Source organism: Salmo trutta, chromosome 7, assembly GCF_901001165.1.
Source record: "Salmo trutta chromosome 7, fSalTru1.1, whole genome shotgun sequence".
Classification (NCBI taxonomy): Eukaryota; Metazoa; Chordata; class Actinopteri; order Salmoniformes; family Salmonidae; genus Salmo; species Salmo trutta.
In genome coordinates this window covers 37,861,361-37,880,666 of record NC_042963.1, presented here as the reverse complement: position 1 = coordinate 37,880,666, position 19,306 = coordinate 37,861,361, and the positions used below count along the sequence as shown (strand labels likewise).

The 19,306-nt window shown below is 42.8% G+C and overlaps 1 pseudogene; it reads right to left on the bottom strand.

The window, feature by feature from the left end:
• The window catches only part of LOC115196605 (DNA polymerase subunit gamma-1-like), a 57,065-nt pseudogene that overhangs the window by 524 nt on the left and 37,235 nt on the right, over positions 1 to 19,306 (bottom strand).

The following is a 19,306-nucleotide window of genomic DNA, read 5'->3' as shown; positions in this document are numbered from 1 at the left end:
TGCGCACAAAAATCTTATTTGTCTCCGATTTTGTGCATAAATTTGTTTACATCCCTGTTGGTGAGCATTTCTCCTTTGCCAAGATAATCCATCCTCCTTACAGGCGTGGCATATCAAGAAGCTGATTAAACAGCATGATCATTACAAAGGTGCACGATATGCTGGGGACAATAACATGCCACTCTAAAATGTGCAGTTTTGTCACAACAATGCCACAGATGTCTCAAGTTTACAGGGAGCGTGCAATTGCCAAGCTGCCTGCAGGAATGTCCACCAGAGAGCTGTTGCCAGAGAATTTAATGTTAATTTCTTTATCACAAGCTGCCTCCTACGTAATTTTAAAGAATTCGCCAATCACATGTAACCACGCCAATCGAGGACCTCCACATCCAGCTTCTTCACCCTAGGGATCGTCTGAGACCATCCACCCGGACAGCTGATGAAATTGAGTATTTCTGTAATAAAGCACATTTGTGGGGAAAAACTCATTCTGATTGGCTGGGCCTGGCTCCCCAGTGGGTGGGCCTATGCCCTCCCAGGCCCACCCATGGCTGTGCCCCTGCCCTGTCATGTGAAGTCCATAGATTAGGGCCTAATTAATTTATTTAAATTGACCGATGTCCTTATATGAACTGTAACTCAGTAAAATAGTTGAAATTGTTCCATGTTGCGTTTACATTTTTTGTTAAGTATAGATCTGATTGCCATCACATGCACACTACAATATTGCAACGCAAAGCCTTTAAAGAATGAAGTACAATGATGATATACATGACACCCTGTGGCAGGCAATATCTGCACTCCAGCCCTGTGTGGTTGGAGGGAGTCACACAGTCCATGGTCACCTTGCTCAGACACTGGTCAATGTCCACGGCACTGAAGAAAGCCAATGACTGGGGCATGTCCTGCATACTCAGCGCATGGGCAAACATACACTTTTAAAGCACAACGATAAAAGATGGACGACGTTTGAGACATTATGTAAAACGAGTAATTCACGGGCTATGAATGACAACACTTTCAATTTTAACTTACAATTAGCTACATCCCAACCATTTAAATGACCGCATGGTCATTTATGTATTATTTAGCCTGACAAGACCAATGATGTTAGATCTTTTGCTAGGGTGACCTGGCAAGAGGTCAGCAGGAGACAGTGTATGAGCCAGGGCAGTACTACTGACCGTGTGAGCAGGTTGGTGATCTGCAGAGCCAGTGCTGCCCAGTAGCGGTCTTCACTGAGGACCAGGTAGCGCACCTCGTTGTGGATACTAATACAGAAGCATCTGTCAATGTCATGTTCCTCCATCAGTCAGCGTACGGCCACCAGCATAAGAGTGGGGGTAGTCCACCGCCGAGCTCTGTACCACCCAGTTCACCCTGCTGGTGATGAACTGTCACACGTTAATCTCTTCATCTATAACAAATGTGTGTTTGAGTGTCAGACAGTCTGTCTTATGATTGAGTGTGTTATGTGTGTGTGTTATAATTATGTAAATGTTATGTGCTTTTATGATTGTGTTTGCATAAGTTCTCCAGACCTCATCCTTCACGGTCTGAGGCTCCAGTGCTCTGCTGATCCTGCAGCCCGGGACAGGGGTGGCCGGCTGGGCTGAGTGGGCAATGTTCTCCAGCTTGTTAAACGTACCTCCAAACCACAAACACTGGCCTGCCACCTCCCACTTCCTCTTTCGAGAACTGCACACCCAAATAATGAGAGGGTGAGGTAGAATGTGAAAGTGTGTGTTCCTAGCCAGATCTACAGGGGTATCTAAGGGGGAAGGGCTAGTGGGTCGATTTGGAATTCAGGGTCAGTGTTTGTGAAGGACTTCAGTTCATACAAAGCTGACATTACTGCCTGGTTCAAAAATACACTACATCACCAAAGGTATGTGGACACCCCTTCAAAATAGTGGATTCGGCTATTTCAGTCACACCCGTTGCTGACAGGTGTATACAATTCAGCACACAGCCATGCAATCTCCAAAGACAAACATTGGCAGTAGAATGGCCTCAGCTACATTGTCCCGGACCTGCTGTTTTCGACTCTCTCTCTGTACCGCACCTGCTGTCTCTAACTCTTAATGATCGGCAATAAAAAGCCAACTAACATTTACTCCTGAGGTGCTGACCTGTTGCACCCTCTACAACCGCTGTGATTATTATTATTTGACCCTGCTGGTCATCTATGAACGTTTGAACATCTTGGCCATGTACCGTTAGTCTCCACCCAGCACAGCCAGAAGAGGCCTGGCCACCCCTCAGATCCTGGTTCCTCTCTAGGTTTCTTCCAATGTTCCTGCCTTTCTAGGGAGTTTTTCCTAGCCACCGTGCTTCTACACCTGCATTGCTTGCTGTTTGGGGTTTTAGGCTGGGTTTCTGTATAGCACTTTGTAACATCGGCGGATGTAAAAAGGGCTATATTAATACATTTGATTGATTATCTTTCAACGTGACACCGTCATAGTAGCCACCTTTCTAACAAGTCAGTTTGTCAAATTTCTGCCCTGCTAGAGCTTCCCCGGTTAACTGCCCCTTAGTTCCAGTGAAGGGAAATCTTAACGATACAGCATACAATGACATTCTAGACGATTCTGTGCTTCCAACTTTGTGGCAACAAAAGTTGTTTCAGCATGACAATGCCCCCTTGCACAAAGCAAGGTCCATACAGAAATGGTTTGTCGAGATCGGTGTGGAAGAACTTGACTGGCCTGCGTAGAGCCATGACCTCAACCCCATCGAACACCTTTGGGATGAATTAGAACACTGACTGCGAGCCAGGCCTAAACAGCTAACATCAGTGCCCGACCTCACTAATGCTCTTGTGACTGAATGGAAGCAAGTCCCCGCAGCAATATTCCAACATCTAGCGAAAAGCCTTCCCAGAAGAGTGGAGGCTGTTATAGCAGCCAAGGGGGGGACCAACTCCATATTAATGCCCATGATTTTGGAATAAGATGGTCGACGAGCAGGTGTCCACATACACTACATGACCACAAGTATCTCTAACCACCATACCTTTGTTTTTTTGCAGAACTGAAGGAACCTGATCATGATGATCATCAATCACTCATGAATTTCACTTTTTCTTCCTGTATTTATTGTCTGTATGTCCTTTGATTATGTGTTTTTATGTATGCACAAAGCCGCAAACCACATTTCAACATGGGGATAATAAAGTAATTATCTTATCAGGGGTTCCCAAACTTTTTCACTCAGGCCCCCCTTCCAGCATTAGGATTCATCCCGCGCCCCCCATGCACACACCACATGTATTTCTATGGGACAAGCACTGTTCATGACAGAAACTGTTCACATCCCTCTTCTTGGTGGGGAGAACATTTAGCAGGTTTAAAGCTTATTTCCTGCAATTCTACACATTTTGTCATGCGGTGCAGAGAACTTTTTACAGTTTTAAAGCTCATTGTCTTGCAATTATATACATTTTGCCATGTCTAATATGTATTCATTTGATATTTGAGTGACAAACATTACAACAAAATCTATGGGTTAAAAAACCTAGCTAAAAAACAGCTGACATGGGCTAGTTGATTTGGACATTTCTGACAAGTTATAAATAGTTCTCTAAGGTCTGCAATGACTGACATGACAAGAACAAAACTGATGATGCACTACCCCATTTCGAAGTTGCACCTTGTGCAGTCTACTATTACAACTTTCAAGAGCAAGTTGAAAGCCGAACTAAGCATCCCAAACATGCTCAATTGAGTAACATGTCTAGTGAGTATGCAAGCCATGGAATAACTGGGATATTTTCAGCTTCCATGAATTGTGTAAAGATCCTTGCCACATGGGGCTGTGCATTATCATGCTGAAATATGAGGGGATGGCAGCGGATGAATGGCATGACAATGGGCCTCAGGATCTTGTCACGGTATCTCTGTGCAAAATGCCATCGATAAATTGCAATTGTGTTCATTGTCCGTAGCTTATGACTGCCCATACCATAACCCCACCATGGGGCACTCTGTTCACAACGTTGACATGAGCAAACCGCTCACCTGCACTACGCCATCTGGCTGGTACAGTTGATATGCCACACCCGTCAGGTGGATGGATTATCTTGGCAAAGGAGAAATGCTCACTAACAGGGACGTAAACAAATTTGTGCACAAAATTGAGTGAATTAAGTTGTGCATTTGGAACATTTCTGGGATCTTTTATTTCAGCTCATGAAACCAACACTTAACATCTGCGTTTATATTTGTTCAGTGTAGATGCTTTTATAGTGCTTAGATCCATGCTTACACCTCCAAAAGAGCAAGCAGAGATTACTTTATGACTTTCACAGTATAGCTCTAAACTGCCATAATCTTAACCATCCTGTACCCCTCTGTGATACTACACACTGGTAGTGGATGAGGTGAGTTACCCCCGCCCTTAGATCACTAGGTCTGCATCTGAAATGGTACATTCTATTTCCAAGCGTGACATTTCGGACACAGAAGGTCATCACTAACTAAATCCGATCCACCACTATCCTTCCTGTACCTGCTTAGGCCCTTGAGGGCATACATCTGCCGGGTTGCTGGTGGCCTCCGGCTGGCTAAGGTTGAATTGCAGGCGCTTGGCGAAGGGCTTATCACAAGAATGGCTTCAGATCAAAGTCTACGTTGAGGCCGAAGGGAGCAAGGATCTTTAAATTAAAGATCCAGGCAGCCTCTCGTTTTATTAACAATAAATGGTCGAGGTCACCCCCTCTCCCAGGGAGGGTTACATGTTCGATGCCGATATAACGAAGGGACTAAATCGAGTGGTTTGCTTCCAAAAAAGTGGGTCGCAGCTGGGTAAGTGGAGTTTTTGCACCTAATGGTGCTACGATGCTCTGAGATTCGTATTTTTAATTCGTGCTTTGTTTTACCCACAAATACAGTGAGTGAAAAAAGTATTTGATCCCCTGCTGATTTTGTACGTTTGCCCACTGACAAAGAAATGATAAGTCTATAATTTTAATGGTAGGTTTATTTGAACAGTGTGAGACAGAATAACAACAAAAAAATCCAGAAAAACGCATGTCAAAAATGTTATAAATTTATTTGCATTTTAATGAGGGAAATAAGTATTTGACCCCTCTGCAAAACATGACTTAGTACTTGGTGGCAAAACCCTTGTTGGCAATCACAGAGGTCAGATGTTTCTTGTAGTTGGCCACCAGGTTTGCACACATGGCCAAAGCTTTTGACTCTGTTAATCACCACATCCTCATCGGCAGACTTAGTAGCCTTGGTTTCTCAAACGATTGCGTCGCCTGGTTCACCAACTACTTCTCTGACAGAGTTCAGTGTGTCAAATCGGAGGGCCTACTGTCTGGACCTCTGGCAGTCTCTATGGGGGTACCACAGGGTTCAATTCTTGGGCCAACTCTTTTCTCTGTATACATAAATGATGTCGCTCTTGCTGCTGGTGAATCTCTGATCCACCTCTACGCAGACGACACCATTCTGTATACTTCTGGCCCTTCTTTGGACACTGTGTTAACAACCCTCCAGACGAGCTTCAATGCCATTCAACTCTCCTTCCGTGGTCTCCAACTGCTCCTAAACACAAGTAAAACTAAATGCATGCTATTCAACCGATCGCTGCCTGCACCTGCCCGCCCATCCAGCATAACTTCTCTGGACGGTTCTAACTTAGAATTTGTGGACAACTACAAATACCTAGGTGTCTGGTTAGACTGTAAACTCTCCTTCCAGACTCACATCAATCATCTCCAATCCAAAGTGAAATCTAGAATTGGCTTCCTATTTCGCAACAAAGCATCCTTCACTCATGCTGCCAAACATACCCTCGTAAAACTGACCATCCTACCAATCCTCGACTTCGGCGATGTCATTTACAAAATAGCCTCCAATACCCTACTCAACAAGCTGGATGCAGTCTATCACAGTGCCATCCGTTTTGTCACCAAAGCCCCATATACAACCCACCACTGCGACCTGTATGCTCTCGTTGGCTGGCCTTCACTTCATAATCGTCGCCAAACACATTGGCTCCAGGTCATCTACAAGACCCTGCTAGGTAAAGTCCCCCCTTATCTCCGCTCACTGGTCACCATAGCAGCACCCACCTGTAGCACGCGCTCCAGCAGGTATATCTCTCTGGTCACCCCTAAAGCCAACTCCTCCTTTGGTCGTCTCTCCTTCCAGTTCTCTGCTGCCAACGACTGGAACGAACTACAAAAATCTCTGAAACTGGAAACACTTATCTCCCTCACTAGCTTTAAGCACCAGCTGTCAGAGCAGCTCACAGATCACTGCACCTGTACATAGCCCATCTATAATTTAGCCCAAACTACTACCTCTTCCCCTACTGTATTTATTTATTTTGCTCCTTTGCACCATATTATTTATATTTGAACTTTGAACTTTCTTCAAACTACAAATCTACCATTCCAGTGTTTTTCATGCTATACTTTATTTACTTTGCCACCATGGCATTTTTTTGCCTTTACCTCCCTTATCTCACATCATTTGCTCACATTGTATATAGTCTTATTTTTTTCTACTGTATTATTGACTGTATGTTGTTTACTCCATGTGTAACTCTGTGTTGTTGTATGTTGTCGAACTGCTTTGCTTTATCTTGGCCAGGTCGCAATTGTAAATGAGAACTTGTTCTCAACTTGCCTACCTGGTTAAATAAAGGTGAAATAAATTTTAAAAAACATCTCAGGAGGGATTTTGTCCCACTCCTCTATGCAGATCTCTCCAAGTCATTAAGGTTTCGAGGCTGACGTTTGGCAACTCGAACCTTCAGCTCCCTCCACAGATTTTCTATGGGGTTAAGGTCTGGAGACTGGCTAGGCCACTCCAGGACCTTAATGTGCTTCTTCTTGAGCCACTCCTTTGTTGCCTTAGCCGTGTGTTTTGGGTCATTGTCATGCTGGAATACCCAATTTGAAGAATGAGATGGGGAAAATAACATTAGTGGGTGTTGCCTGATGTATGTCACAGCCACAGTTATCTGTACCAGGGTGTTAGTGTGCTATATTAGTTAGCATTTAGCAAGATGAAGCTCCACAAGGGGCCCAGTCCTGCCCAGCTCACCCAGGATGTCCAGGCATTCATTTGGGAAGCCAGCTGACCGTCTCCTTCAGCCTCTCCACAGCCTCCCTACTGGGGCACGCCCCTGCAATCTCCTCCTTAGTGGGAGGGACCTAGGTCTGACAGCACAACACCACAGCGAGAGTAGTATCTTTTTTTTTTAATAATTTTTTTATACTTTGTTTTTATTGTAGGAACACAAAGAAAGTACAAATAAAGTAAAATAAAAGAACAACAAAAAAGATCTGGCAGTTATAGTGCACGTCATACCTTCATCATATTAGTTACATTGACATCTTTTAATTAGAGCTTTTCCAAGTACGAAACCCATTTTTCCCAGTATTCCTGACCTCTCTCCTCTTGAGTTCTTAAAGCAAAAGGTCACGCTCCATGTGGTATATTTTTCTTACAATGTCTATCCATTGTGTCACGGTGGGAGGGTCTTTTTGTAGCCATTTCCTAGTGATTGCCTTTTTACTGGCTGCCAGTAGGACCTTCAACAGGTACTTTTCTCTATTGTGTAAGTTATCAGGTATTTCAAGTACAAAGAAATGAATGTTTGTTCTATGTCAAATCCCATTATTTTTCCAATGTTAGATCTAATTTCTCCCCAGACAGGTCCAAAAGATATAAGAGTGATCCACCCTTGATAGGCCGCATTCTCTCCAACAAGGATGTAGGGAGCCAGTCTGGTTTTGATTTCAGTTTATGTGTTATGAAGAAACGTACAACATTCTTCCATCAGAATTCTCTCCATGACCTTGAGTTGGTGGCGCTTTGTTGAGTCTCTAATATGTTCAACCATGTTTCATCAGTTATTTCAATGTTAAGTTCCTCCTCCCATTTCTTTTTAATATAGTTTGTAGAATGTTTCTTTGAGGCTTGAATACCCAAGTCAAGATAGTTTTTTTGTTACTCCCCAAGTTGTATGCGTTAGTGAATACTTGGATTAATTTTGGAGGCGCTTGAGGGTCAATCACTTTTATCTCCCTTAAGAAATAGTGTCGAACTTGTAGGTATCTGTAAAAATCTTGTTTATCCAAGCCATGTTTTTTACTTAGGTCCTGGAAGTTATCTAGGTCCCCATTCCTTATAATTGTACTGAATGATGTAATGCCTTTCTGCGTCCATTGTTTAAATCTGCTGTCCTGAGTTGCAGGGATGAAGCTGGGGTCGTATGCGGGCCAACTCAGCAGTTTGATCTCTCTGTCTAATTTATTTTGCTTAACTACCCTAAACCATGACTTCAGAGAGAAATTAATCCATTGATTTTGTCTATTGTATATTTCTATGACCATGTCCTTATTTCCCAAAACTGACTGTATGGGTGTCTCTGTCAAAGTAGTCTCAATGTCTTTCCATTTGGATTCGTATTCTGAATTGCACCAACACACCAGAGGTCTCATTGGGCTGACACATAATAATCTTTTAGGTTTGGTAAGGCCATACACCCACAGTTTTTTGGTAATTGTAATGTTGTATATCTAATTCTTGGTCTCTTCCTGTTCCAGATAAACCTTGATATCCGTTTATCCCGTTCTCTAAACTGTTTAGGCGGAATTTCTATGGGCAGTGATTGGAATAAATACAGTAACCTCGGCAGGATGTTCATTTTGATTGTTTCAATTCTACTGCTAAGATCTAAGGGAAGTGAATTCCACCTGTCTAGGTCATCATTTATTTTCTTTTGATGTGATCGTAATTCATGTAATAAAGTTTGGCTGTATCTTTTGGTAGATATACTCCAAGACATTTAATGGATGAAGAAGTCCAGTGGAAGTTATACCTACTCTTCAGCTCTTCCTGTGGGGTATAATTATATACTAGGGCTTGGGTCTTGTGTACATTAAGCACATACCCTGAATATGTTCCAAATGTTTGTAAAACATCCATCAATCTAGGTACACTTGAGCCTGGGTCTTTAAGGAATAACAGAACGTCATCAGCATACATGCATATCTTATGTTCACTGCCTCTTATTGTTATTCCCTCTAAGGTTGGGTCCTGTCTTATTGTTATTCCCTCTAAGGTTGGGTCCTGTCTTATTGCCTGTGCTAATGGTTCGAGGTACAAGGAGAAGAGCGTGGGTGAAAGATTACAGCTTTGTCTTGCCCCTCGCTCTAATTTTATCGTTTGAGACAAATGTCCATTTATCTTTATTCAAGCGGTCGGACACGAATACAGTGTTTTGATGCACTGCATCACTTTTTTGTTGAAACCAAATCTTTCCATAACTTGGAATAGGTAATCCCATCCCACTGAATCAAATGCTTTTTCTGCATCTAGACTGATTTAATATTGCACTTGTCTTATTCTGAGTAATGTGGTCCATGACATGTAGTGTTCTCCTTATATTGTCCTGTGTCTGCCTATTTTGTATGAAACCAGTTTGATCTCCGTCAATCAATTCTGGGATTATGTTCTCCATTCTTTTGGCTATTATTGATGCATATAGTTTATAATCCGTGTTAAGAATTGCGATAGGTCTATATGAACTGCATTCCTTCTTATCTTTACCCTCTTTTGGGATTACAGATATGATGGCCTCTCTCCATGACGGTGGGAGACCAGAGTCCAGTTAAAACAGGCCTTAAGTAGAGGTGTTAGTTGTTCTCTGAAGGTCTTGAATCATTCTGAAGGGAAGCCATCAGTGCCTGGAGACTTGTTTACTTTTAGATGAGATATTGCTTTATTAATTTCTTCTGTGGATATTTCTAAAGTAAGTCTATCATTTTGCTCTGTCCCAATTGAGGGGAGATCAAGTGAGTTCAAAAAATGCTCTATTGTCTGTGTATCTGCCTTCTCTGGTTGCTTGTACAGATTTGTGTAATATGATTCAAATGCATTCTGTATTTCATCTAATTTGCATGTGATCTTCTTTGTTTTGGGGTCTTTTATTTTGAAAATGGTATTCTGTGTTTGTTGTTTCCTGACTATGAGATCGTTCTAAGTTTCTTAATGTTTCCTGTAATTTCAGCAGTTTCTGTGCTTTAATCTTTTTCTTGAGAGATGATGTGGCTATGATCTTTCCTCTAATAACCACCTTAGCTGCATCCCACAATGTAGCAGGGGATCCTTCCCTGTTATCGTTATTCTCCAGATAGATGTTCAATTCTGTCTTAATTGATTCCTTGAATGCTGGATCATTCAGCATGCTTGTATTAAGTCTCCATAGAGTATTTCTTGGTTTGCTATCAAGGTGTAGAGTAAGGTAAAATCCATTATGATCTGATAAGTCGCTCTGCCCGATCCTACAATCCTTAAGCCTGTGTCTATCTGCACTGTACATGAAAAAATAGTCTAACCTGGAGTATTCAGTGTGGCGGGCTGAGTAAAAAGACCATGTCACTCCCTGGGGGTGCGTATACATTAAATAATGTAACTTCCTTGTTTTCCAGTTTACATTTAACAAGTATAAATCTACCCTCCTTGTCTTTTATTTCTGACAAACTCAAAATTAATTGAATTTGGGATCAAGTTTGCAACTCCCCCGTCTACCCATTCTGTAAGAAGAAAAAAAAGTATTCCTATATCCCATTTTCTTGAGTTTCTCTTGTTCAGGTGTGGATAAGTGAGTTTCCTGCCAGAATAGTATGTCAACTCTCTCCCGTTTCATCTTTGCTATTACCTTACTTCTCTTGATGGCACTCCCCAGTCCGTTTACATTGAGACTTATGACCTTAAATTCCCGATGATGCATCGATATAAATAAATAAAAACTGTGCACTATATCTGCCTGCTTATCTTGAGCCTAAAAATGAACAAAAAATCCCATGTCAGAGGACTGTCTCTTGCCTCTGGGGTTTGAGGGGATGAGCCTGTCCGCAGGAGGGGCCCCTCGCTCAGATATGAAAATGCGTGACGTAATCACAAACATGACCTGTTGGAAACGAAAATAATAAGTGCGCCTATTTCGTCGCTTATACGCATCGGTTAATTACAAGTGAAAACTATATCGGTCATGCGTGTGTAACCGATGTGAAATGGCTAGTTAGTTAGCGGTGGTGCGCGCTAATAGCGTTTTAATCGGTGACGTCACTCGCTCTGAGACCTGAAGTTGTTGTTCCCCTTGCGTTGCAAGGGCCGTGGCTTTTGTGGCGCGATGGGTAACGATGCTTCGTGGGTGTCAGTTGTTGATGTGTGCAAGGGTCCCTGGTTCGAGCCCGGGTTGGGGCGAAGAGAGGGACGGTACCTTCACTGTTACACGTGCATATCATATTTCCTCCCCTTGATATGCCCTTCTGTCACCCCGTTGTCAATGTGTCATTAATACTTAGTTCATATATATGTTATTAACGTGACGCTACTTAGTGTGTTCATAAAGAACACATACTTTTGGCTACTCACCCTTGTTCTGCATTGGGGGAAAATAGGAGAGATATTTTACCTATTGCAATGTCAACCGTAACAACCCAACATCTTAACAGCTCACGGTAACTATTCATTCTGTTAAATCCTCTTCAGTGTCTTCCATCTTCGCGATGGAAATGCCTGAGTCTCTCTCGGATGTGAACGTCCTCTCGCCGAGGTGGTTTCCCTCTTTCTCCATGGCTCTGCTTGTCGATAACGATCCATGGGAGAGCCTGCTCGAGGCTTTCCGCCGGTGATGTCGCCTTTCTCCTGGCGGTATACTCCACTGGGATGCCCCTCGACTTCAGATCCTCAGCCGCCTCGTCTGCATGCTCGTATGTAACCGGGCCATTTTCCAGAAATACCCGCATTTTTGCCGGGAATGGTGTTTGGAAGCGTATACCCTTCTCTTTAAGTGCTTTCTTAATGGGGGTGTATTCTTTCCTTCTTTTCAGTAACTCTCCCGCGTAGTCATGATCAAAGAACACTCGTTGGCCTTGGAAGTTAACAGGCTTTTTCCAGGTTGCATGTAAGACTTTCTCTTTGACTGAGAATTTTAGGAACCGTACTACTATTGATCTTGGTGGGGCGCCGCTGGGGGTTTTTGGGGCCAGAGCTCCGTGTGCTCTCTCAATTACCAGGTCAGTGTCGTCTTCAAGTATGTCTTTGAATAGACCCTCCACGAATTTGGGCATAGAGTATTTTTCTGCGCCCTCTACTACGTTATAAAGTCTAATGTTTCGACGTGAGAAACCTTCGAGTTCTGTCACTTTTGCCTGTGGTGCGTGTTGGTTTTTCAGTGACTGTTAAGTATTTTCTTGACTGCGGAGTTCCATGTGTCCCCCATTCTTGTAGATATGCTGTGAAGTTCTAATTTGTTTTCTTCAAGTTTCTGGTTAATGTCTTTCTTTAACTAATTTAGTTCCTTTCTTACATCTTCTCGAAGTTCCTCTCGTAAGCCTGTGAGCGCCTCGCGCAATTCCACCTTTATCACCTCACGAAATGAGGGTTATTTTGCTGCTGCTATCTTATTTGCGCTAGCATTAGCCATCTCGGGTATATCGACGATTATATCTTCTGCTGTCTTGTTACGGGCTGTTGTTGTAGCTCCGCGACCTTTTCCTATTTTCCCCTTTTCCATTTTGCTTAAGTTAGTACAATGCTCTGAGTAAATACTTGAATTTAGGGGGGGAAATACCCAACCGATGTGCAGTACGAAAAACTAGGCAGCCATTTCTTTGCATCACCGGAAGCCCTAAAGTAGTATCTTTGATGACAGTTGTGTTTGTGATACTAACGTTAGCTCACGAATGTGAGGATGTCTGAGTTGGATAGCGTGCACTGCAGCACAACGGGAAGCTGTGAACCGGATGATTTGATTACTGCCGGCCGTGATTAGACTGTGCCAGGCAGTGGTCCCGTGTGGGCAGGGTTGAAATCAAAACCCAACTCTCATGTAAATTGTGACATCCTCAGTTACACAGATCTCATAAAATTCAGTTTTGGAATATACTGACTTTGTGACCAAAATTATTAACTATGTAGTCAATTTTGACAGTAGAATAAATGTTTAATTCATATCGATGCCACACAGGTCGTTTCCCACCAGATAAGTTGTTTTTTCTTTAATGCTTTGGTTTGGACATATATTTTTATCCTGACATCTACTTTGAGAGGATGGGCAATCTACTCTGCGATTGCTATATCCATAATTTTTTATTTTAAATAAATGATATCATACAGTTGAAGTCTGAAGTTTACATACACTTAGGTTGGAGTCATTAAAAGTCGTTTTTCAACCACTTCACAAATTTCTTGTTATTAACAAACTATAGTTTTGGCAAGTCGGTTAGGACATCTACTTTGTGCATGACACAAGTAATTCTTCCAACAATTGTTTACAGACAGATTATTTGACTTCCAGTGGGTCAGACATTTACATACACTAAGTTGACTGTGCCTTTAAACAGCTTGGAAAATTCCAGAAAATTATGTCATGGCTTTAGAAGCTTCTGATAGTCTAATTGACATCATTTGAGTAAATTGGAGTTGTACCTGTGGATGTATTTCAAGGCCAACCTTCAAACTCAGTGCCTCTTTGCTTGACATCATGGGGAAAATCAAAAGAAATCAGCCAAGACCTCAGAAAAAAAATTGTAGACCTCCACAAGTCTGGTTCATCTTTGGGAGCATTTTCCAAACGCCTGAAGGTACCACGTTCATCTGTAGAAACAATAGTACGCAAGTATAAACACCATGGGACCACGCAGCCGTCATACCGCTCAGGAAGGAGACGCTTTCTGTCTCTCAGAGATGAACGTACTGTGGTGCGAAAAGTGCAAATCAATCCCAGAACAACAGCAAAGGACCTTGTGAAGATGCTGGAGGAAACAGGTACAAAAGTATCTATATCCACAATAAAACGAGTCCTATATCGACATAACCTGAAAGGCCGCTCAGCAAGGAAGAAGCAACCGCTCCAAAACCGCCATAAAAAAGCCAGACTACAGTTTGCAACTGCACATGGGTACAAAGATCGTACTTTTTGGAGAAATGTCCTCTGGTCTGAAGAAACAAAAATTGTACTGTTTGGACATAATGACCATTGTTATGTTTGGGGGAGGCTTGCAAGCCGAAGAACACCATCCCAACCGTGAAGCACGGGGGTGGCAACATCATGTTGTGGGGGTGCTTTGCTGCAGGAGGGACTGGTGCACTTCACAAAATAGATGGCATCAAGAGGAGGAAAATTGTGGATATATTGAAGCAACATCTCAAGACATCAGTCAGGAAGTTAAAGCTTGGTTGCAAATGGGTCTTCCAAATGGACAATGACCCCAAGCATACTTCCAAAGTTGTGGCAAAATGGCTTAAGGACAACAAAGTCAAGGTATTGGAGTGGCCATCACAAAGCCCTGACCTCAATCCTATAGAAGATTTGTGGGCAGAACTGAAAAAGCGTGTGCAAGCAAGGAGGTATACAAACCTGACTCAGTTACACCAGCTCTGTCAGGAGGAATGTGCCGAAATTCACCCAACTTATTGTGGGAAGCTTGTGGAAGGCTACTCTCAACGTTTGACCCAAGTTAAACAATTTAAAGGCAATTCTACCAAATACTAATTGAGTGTATGTAAACTTCTGTGTAACGGTCGTCGTAGGAAGTGGACCAAAATGCAGCACGTACGTGAATGCTCATATTTATTTTATTACGAACACCACACAAAAACAACAAAACGAACGACAGCTAACAGTTCTGCAGGCTAAACATAGCAGTGCACGAATACATTTTCCCACAAAGGGACAGGTGAAAACAGGCTACCTAAGTATGACTCTCAATCAGCAACATCGATGTACAGCTGTTCCTGATTGAGAGCCATACCAGGCCAACACAAAGAAATACACAACATAGATAGAACCTAGAATACGACACATAGAACATAACCCAAAAACCCCGTAATACTCAAACCAAACACCCCTCTACATAAACACACACCCCGAACCACATAAAACAAATACCCCCCTGCCACGTCCTGACCAAACTACAATAACAAATGACCCCTTTACTGGTCAGAACGTGACATTCTGACCCACTGGGAATGTGATGAAAGAAATAAAAGCTGAAATAAATAATTCTCTCTGCTATTATTGACATTTCACATTCTTAAAATAAAGTGGTGATCCTAACTGACCTAAGCCAGGGAATTTTTACTAGGATTAAATGTCAGGAATTGTGAAAAACTGAGTTTACATACACCTTAGCCAAATACATTTAAACTTCTGACTTCAACTGTACATATTAATGCCCATGATTTTGGAATGAGATGTTCGACGAACAGGTGTGCGCATAGTGTTGGTCATATAGTTTATGTCATATAAGCACTCACCACTAACTAGCTAAACTCAGCAAAAAAATAAATCCTCTCACTGTCAGCTGCATTTACTTTCAGCAAACTTAAGATGTGTAAATATTTGTATGAACATAACAAGATTCAACAACTGAGACATAAAGTGAACAAGTTCCACAGACATGTGACTAACATAAATGGAATAATTTGTCCCTGAACAAAGAGGGGGTCAAAATCAAAAGTAACAGTCAGTATCTGGTGAAGCCACCAGCTGCATTAAGTACTGCAGTGCATCTCCTCCTCATGGACTGCACCAGATTTGCCAGTTCTTGCTGTGAGATTTTACCCCACTCTTCCACCAAGGCCAATATAGACATACAAACACGACAACAACATTCAAAACCATTTATTAACCATAGAGTTTATTTTGTAACTTCGGATTCGTGAAGGAAATAACCAAAGCCAATCAAGGGAAGGAGAGCTGAGGAACGAGCTTGTTAACTGATCGATAGGCAACAGCAACATTTCTACAAGTATGGAACCATTGCAAATCAATAGTTTTCTGTGTACTTCTACTTCAACTGTTCTGCCTGCGGCTATGGAACCCTGACCTGTTCACCGGACGTGCTTGTTGCACCCTCGACAACTACTATGATTATTATTATTTGACCATGCTGGTCATTTACGAACATTTTAACATCTTGACCATGTTCTGTTATAATATCCACCCGGCACAGCTAGAAGAGGACTGGCCACCCCTCATAGCCTGGTTCCTCTCTAGGTTTCTTCCTAGGTTTTTGGCCTTTCTCAGGAGTTTTTCCTAAGGAGTTTTTCCCAGCCACCGTGCTTCTTTCACATGCATTGCTTGCTGTTTGGGGTTTTAGGCTGGGTTTCTGTACAGCACTTTGAGATTTCAGCTGATGTACGAAGGGCTATATAAATAAATTTGATTTGATTTGATTAATCGTGAGGCTAGAAGACAGAGTACTGATCATGGGCCCTTCCTCCCGGCAAGGCCGACCCACTTTCTTAATGTGTTCTTTGACCTCCTGGAGGCCCCGCCTCTTGCCGTGCTTGTTGGCCATCCACAGCGTGACCTGGAACCCAGTCAGACCAGAGATGGCTATGTGGAGACTCATTGTGTCCAGGAAACTAGCCTTAGAACCCTGTGGGACAGAGAACATATACAGAGGCTGCTGCCTACCTGCTTCCACTGGAAGCATCCTTGAGGATTGGGAAACAGCATAGAGATTGATAAAGGGCTCTCTTATCTGTATTTTTTTAAACTGCATTGTTGGTTAGGGGCTCATAAGTAAGTATTTCACTGTAAGGTCTACACCTGTTCTACTCGGCGCATGTGACTAATAAGATTTGATTTTTAGTGGCCAGAAGGCAGTATTATCATGGGCAGTGCCATTGAGGGCTTCCACCAGAGTTGTCCGGGTCTCCAAGGGGATGAGGTCAGCAGGCATCAGCTGGCTGGATCAGGAGTATCTCTCCTCTATCAGACGCTTGCTGGACCACGAGAACCTGTCAGGAAACAGAATGATAGAATACAGAGTATTCAGTGAAACTGCAATCCACTCCGGCTCAGAATAAATAGTCCTTAAATAAATAACTGTAATCATTCCTGCCCAGTCCCAACACAATATTATACACCATCTATTAACCTCACTACAAAAGCCTTTCAGTATTTTTTTACATTTACGAATGATTTTTACATTTACAGATCATTTTACAGTTACAAATACTAAGAAGTGATGTAAACTGTCCTGTACTGAAATAAAGTAGTAATTTCCTCCAGCCCAGCGTAAAACCCTCCCTCCCACAGTAGAGGGTCTTGGTCCTCTCTTTCAGTCTCACCAGGCAGTGGGGGAAACGGCCATAGCCAGTGTGGCCTGCCTCGTCGGGGAAATCCACCTGTCTGGCCTCCCCATCTGACCCGTAGCGTATCCAGCCCACCTCCCGCACCCAGTCCTGGGGCATGGGTGGCAGCGGCACCTGCTGAAACTTACTGGCAGCCTCCAGGTAGGGCAGGCTCTGTTTTTGGGCCCTCAGGCGGAAGTGGCCGTTGATGTCCTTCCCTTCCATGTGGGGCAGCTGGAGCTTCATGCCAGGGAGCAGAGACCTCTTTCCCCACAGCTGGTGCCTCTGCAGGTGCCGCTTCACCTTCTCGTCCTCGTACTCCTGCTCCGCACCGCGGAAGATCTGCTCCTGGAGGTTTTGGGGCAGTATCTGGATGTTGAGGGGGTTCAGGTGGGTTTCTGGGGGGTGGGAGCCCTGGGGAGAATGGGGCTGCTGGGTAGAGTAGGAGGTGCGGCATAGTGTCCTCCATAGGACAAAGGCCTCCAGAGGGGACGAAGATGCAGAATTGTCTCACTAGTCCTGACTGTCAATTGTTCCTCCCCTTGGACTTTGGTCAGGAGCATGATGAAAACCTTAATGGAGAGAGAGTCAGGATCAGGGGCGGAAATCCCGAGGGGGACGGGGGGACACACGACCCCCCCATCCTGGGAAAAATATGATTTGTCCCCCCCAATATATCACTGAAACATAACTATGTAATTTAAATAATATTAATAATACGCAATGAAAGCAATTCTTTTGATTATAGACACTTAATAGAGCGTTTTTAAGTTTTCAAAGATTGCGACCCCCCCACCCTTTGCCTCACAATGGTTTGATCCACTGCCAGTTCCTTAGTTGGCAAGGTAACAGAGGGGTCGTATCCACTGTCTGAAAGGCACTCAATGAACGTAACTGACGTGAGATTAATCCAGTCAATCGCGCACACACACTAGCTGAATATGCAGAGCTAGCGCGCAAATATTAACTATTAAGCTAGCTAGTACCTATTCCATTTATGTGGCCTCGTCAAAGATGGAATCTTTGCTATCGTCAATTTATTCCAAGATCAGCATGCAGATGATGTAAGTTAGTGCTTCAAAGTCCCTGTGATAAGGTTAGCGATAAACTGAAGTCCAAACTGAACAGAACTACACTCTCTTCTACCATTGTCTTAAATATATTTAATGGTCTCGTTGCAAAAGCTAAATTGTCGCAAGGGAACTTTTATTTATTTATTTTATTTCACCTTTATTTAACCCGGGTAGCAAAGATTATAGCAAACACCACTGAAATGGAATTGGTGCTCGCTAGCTTTGCAAATTCAGCTATTGTTGGAAGCCAGCCAACATGAAACAAACTATTAAAATTACAAAAGGTTGCAGCATATGTTGTGTAAATGGTGAACTCATACAGCTGTCAACTCTTGTCATTTTAATCCGTTTCACATTTGCTAGCTACCTTTTAGATCGAAGCCCAAATAGAATGATAAAAGATAAGATGATAGAAGCCCATCTCCTACTGTAAATAACCTACACACTGTGTGTGTGTGTAGCCAGCCAGCCAGGTAGAAAAATGGCAGAAAAATAAAAGAAGGACATCAGAGTATTTTTCAGTACACCAAAACGCAAAGTAAGAACCCTAGCCTAATATCTCAAAGACTAGTTGATAAAATGTTCATAAGAAAGAAATGAAATTCTAATGGAAATGTTTCACAATGATGTCATTAGGCAGAGCAGGCAACAGATGGCACACAGACAGCAGAGTTGGGGACAGATATGCAGGGACAGACTGGCAGAGACAGGGAGTCTCAGGTAAGTTTGTTGAGTCTTTGTTTGGCAACATTATGAAAGGTTCTCAATTTTTTTGACTTGTAAAATAGGAACATAATTGGAAAATGCCATGGATACCCCCACTCTCAACTTAAACTGGTGACTGAACTAAGATTTGTTAAAGCGAATGGTATTGCTGTTGTGATTAGTTGTGTAGTTTTGGGTACCGGTAGTTAGGAGTACGGCAAACACATTATTTCTTTGGTTCCTCAATATACATTTACCATATTACAATGTAGGCTATGTCTTACAGCACTACTTTTGGTGTCCCCCTCAGGAATTGCTCTTGAGAAAATTTCATGTAATTGTCCCCTCCAAAGTTGATATCAGATTTTCGCCCCTGGTCAGGATGCAATTTTGTGACCATAA